The following is a 4,749-nucleotide window of genomic DNA, read 5'->3' on the forward strand; positions in this document are numbered from 1 at the left end:
AATGCAATGCCTATGTTTTTTACGATATTTGAAAAAAGCAATCAATTTTTTGTACAACATAAAATATGCATATGGTTGATATATAAAAAAAAATGGAGAAATTCGTGATTCAATATTTAGAAAATTTATGAAATCTAGCCTACCGTGTGCCATTAATAAAAAGAACATTAGATGCTGCGATTTTAAGAGAACATGTAGAAATGCGAGACAGATTACAGTTTTATGCAGATTTATTTGCGGCTGAGGCAAAATATCACAAAACCTGCTACTCAAAATATATTAGCACAAGAAATATAAAATGAGAGTTAAACAAACTAGCGACGGCACCTGTTTTGAAAGAAGACGAGGTCAAGAATGAAAGTGACTCTCCGGAAGATACAAGCGAATTTTCAACACCTGAGGAAGTCTCGACGGAAGAATTCTTACGCAACTATGAGTTCTCATGCAAGTCTAAAAATTAAATTAAAAATCCTAAAAATTGGTAAAAACTGGTTAGCCATGGAGTGATGTGTCGCACTTGCTAGGTACCCTTGCTACTACAACAAATCGTTCCTTTGACTATCATCTCACTTCAACCACGAAAGGGTGAAATAATTATTACACTATAAAAGATTGACGGGTCATCAAACTTAACTGAAAATAAGTCACGAACTTCGCCGTGTATTATTCCCAGTATAAAACGATTTTACAATAAAGACCTTTTCTTCTGATAGTGTAAGTATTATCCATGTTGGCGTGTTTATTAGAGATGACAGTTAAATCAAAGAATTAGGTGACAAATGCGGTAGGTAAATCATAGCCAACCAATTTTTGACTACCTTTTTGGATTTATATATTTAACTTTTATACTTTTAAAAAACGGTTTAGGCACGCTTTTTGGTGACATCTAATGCCGATTTTAATTATCTATCCGAGGGTGTTTTTATTTTTTCTTTAGGTTAAAATGGGGAGCAGGAATTGCCGAAAATGTATTTTTCAGGGTATTTTTCCATGTTATTTCCCCATGTCTTGCCACACTGTACATTTATTTCTTGGGTTTTGAACTAGTCTAGTTTTTCTGATGGCATTACAGAAAATTTTGATATATCTGTGATTGCTTCGAGTAACGCTGTTTTGAAAAATTTTGAAAAACGCTCGACCAAAACGAGTCTTTACATATCATTATAGTATATCAAGTCGTAAGAATATAATTTGTTTCAATTTAGTTTCCTACTGAAAATTATAATCTCATAATAATATATTATTATTGCATAGTATATTTATAGTTCCCACAAGTTTCTGTTATTTTGTGAAATAGATTATTGAAGAAAAATTAACGACATAATTTTAATCTCACTTCATCGTGATGACCGAATTGTGAAGAGCGTCGAACTAACCGCGTATAGCGAGGTATGGAGAAGGTAGAGAAGGAAAGAAAGAGAGAAAGAAAGAAAACCTGTCATTTTCTGACGTATTTCGAAACGAAAAGTACTAGATTTTTAAACGGTTAATTAATAAGTAAGGTTGCTCTTGACAACGTGCGCGAAATCGTCAACCGTGAAAAAAAGTATTTCGCGCACGTGACAGAGTTGAACTTAAACAGCAAATTTAATTAACTATCTGTTCAGTTGTAGAAAAAATATTATATATAACGCTAGCGCGAAGTTATTTCGCGCATTTGACTGATATTTTAACTCGGCTTCGCCTCGTCAAAATACCTTCAGTTTCAATGCGCGAAATTGAACTTCGCGCTCTTGTTATATAAATAACTATTTCATAAAAAAGTTACGACGCGGTGAGTTTAAAGAAATATTGGAAATTTGTTGTTGTTTCTTAAATATTACTGTTTTGTTCAATACAGTTCACAAAATTGTTCGAATTAAGAAATACCAATAGAAAGTACCTAAATTGAAGTAAATTGAATTAGGAATAAAACTAGAAAAAAAAATGTCATTCTATACCTTCTTTAGAAAAAAAGTTATGAGTATTCAAACTTCATTTCCTATGTAAAAAAATGTGCTTTTTCTAATGGTGAAGGTTCCATTTAGTTATACCTCGGTTTTGTTTCTGTGCATCCTAGACGAGACTTTCCGACGGACTACAATGAACCAACGGGAGCAATGCGCATTACTACACTTAACTGCACACACTGGAATAGGTACTGGTGTTTGAAGATTTCAATGCCCTCGTGGGCAAGAAAGCGATATACCTGGCTACCTTTCTCCTCGATGTATAGTCTAGGGGGGTTACAGCACGATGAACCAGGGAATTGAGGAGAACTCGTGGTAACACCTGAAACTTGTTCATAAAACTTTCCTCGGAACTGAAAATAGGTAGAAGATAAACACTCCTTGATCGGGGTAGGTAAACCAACATCGTTATCCCTTAGAGTCTGCTTAGTAATGATGAGATCGAGACTCTTTGATGAAAACCTTGGTAACAAGGGACGTATCATCGAAGCCGACGAGAAGATTTTCTTAATCAATAGGTTTTTCTATTCCTATGCACCTCTGAAAAATCAAATTAAACTAAAGAATCTTGGAGACAAGCGAACATCGGAGATGCGTGATTGAAATGACCGGACTTCAGCATTTGAGATGACATGTGAACTATGAAATCCTTCGAGATATTTGGTGAGCATGTAGATGTGCGAGTTGAGGGTGTTCACAATAGGGCGGGATTTAGGGTTCTTGGAATGAAGATTTTGGAACTTCTTGAGGTGGGTTTAGGTGGTTATAATTAACTGCAAAATTTTATTACAAATAGGTACACTGTCTTCCGAAATCAAAAATCTGTAAATATTTTCGTTGGTACTTGGATTGTGAAAAAAAGCCTCCGCATGTGAAGAGTCTCTCTGTTCTCTCTTTTTTTTCAACATGATTTACCTACATCCTGATCAAAATCACTCTTTCCAAAAAAAAGGATAAAAGACAAAAGAAGATAGAGGGACGACAGACGAAAAGAGAAACTTAGTGATTGGACAGACTGTGCACAAAAATATTAGAGATATCGTTGAAATTTTCTCCACGTGCTGTCTAGCTGATCACTATTAACTAAACACTTTTATCGTCCGAGATGAAAAGCTTATTTCGTAGTCCGACAAACTAAGCGGATTCAACATTTTTAGACGTTTTAGTTACCGTGAAGTACCATATCTGTAGATTACAAATAAGATACAAATTTGATAAGAACCGATATCGATTTCGCCGGGAAAACGCACCGTCTAATGGGAATATGTTACGATTGGAGTAAGGGGTCGTGGACACACATAATAAGAGATGGGAGGTCTGAATAAAACTGCAAATTTTGTTTTCGAGGACTACGTTTGAGTTTATTGGGATGACTTTCACCTCTTTTGGTGATCTTGATGCGAAAAGTCCCAATTAACGCATCTCGTGAATACCTAGATGCCCAATGATCGTCTGATCTATAGTATAACATTCGTCCCTAATTTTGTAGGAACCATTTTCACATTAGGATAATTTGTATGAACTACTGCCGTTTAAACAGGTAAATACAGGATTACACATTACTACACGCAATTATTGTTCGGTTCCATCGAACTAACAACCGTAAATTCAATCACCTCCAATTAACACATACATAAAATTAAATCCCCCGTATGCATTGAACCTTCAGAAAACAGTCTATTTCGTTACGTTGGGTAACGACAATAATCCGTAAAACGTAAAATAAATTGTAATACTTTCCCTTCAATTCGCTTCAAGAGATTACCGTATCTCCTATGTCACCTATTTATAATGTCACAAAAGCTTGTTGTCTGATTTTATAAAATTGTATCACCAATATCCAAGAATCCATTCTAATATTGTATACCCCAAAGCGTCTGAAAAGTTGGGAGGATTTTTACCAGGAAATATAAACGATTCTTCAGAAAAAGCTATAACTTACTTGAATTGTAAGTCATTTGAATTTTAGGAAGCTATAAGATGTAAGCTTTCGAAAAATAAAACTTTTTTTTAGTTTTTTTATAGTGCTTTCACACGTTCGATGTCGCACCCTTTTTACTTTGTAAGCCAGTGGGGATTTTCTACGTTGCTTGCTTTACGCAAATAATTCATTTCTAATTATGGAAAAACAAACGACACCTGACATGTGTAATATTTTCAACAGGAAATTGAATTATGGATTTAATAACAAATCCTAAATAAAACTTGCTTAATAAATTACGACATCGCAAACACGAGGCATTTCCATTCCGAACTTGTATTTGTCTTCAAGCTTATATATAAGAGAATGGAAACTGGAAAGCTTTTGCAACTTGACAATAGTATTTATCATCTTTATGTGTAACATAAAATTCAAACTGAAAGCTACCGAATATAACGTAATGTTGTTATCCCTTTGCATCACTTTTTAGTGTTTACTTCTCACACTAATATTTATATTCATTTCGAAATAGTTCTGAAGTTAAAATACTTTGTAGCTATGTTTAATGTTTCAGTCTTTTGCACTAATAAACTTTAAAACACCAGTCTGATATTAGAATTACACTCAATTAGAAATGCAGATTGCGTGTTGTGCTAGTTACGGTAGGTAAGTAGAGGATGACGTTTGACGCCCGCGCCGCCTGCCATAAAAAGAGCACGGCAATGGTTTGTGTAGTAATTTTACCTTAAACCACCGATGGCCAATTTCTCCAAACTATTTATTCTCAATTTCATAATTCTAAAGTTTAAATATTTCACCATAGTAGTACTACATAAATAAATGAAAAACGATTGATTTTATTGTACCTACTTTTTCAAT

Source organism: Photinus pyralis, unplaced genomic scaffold, assembly GCF_008802855.1.
Source record: "Photinus pyralis isolate 1611_PpyrPB1 unplaced genomic scaffold, Ppyr1.3 Ppyr1.4_LG2, whole genome shotgun sequence".
NCBI classification, from domain to species: domain Eukaryota; kingdom Metazoa; phylum Arthropoda; class Insecta; order Coleoptera; family Lampyridae; genus Photinus; species Photinus pyralis.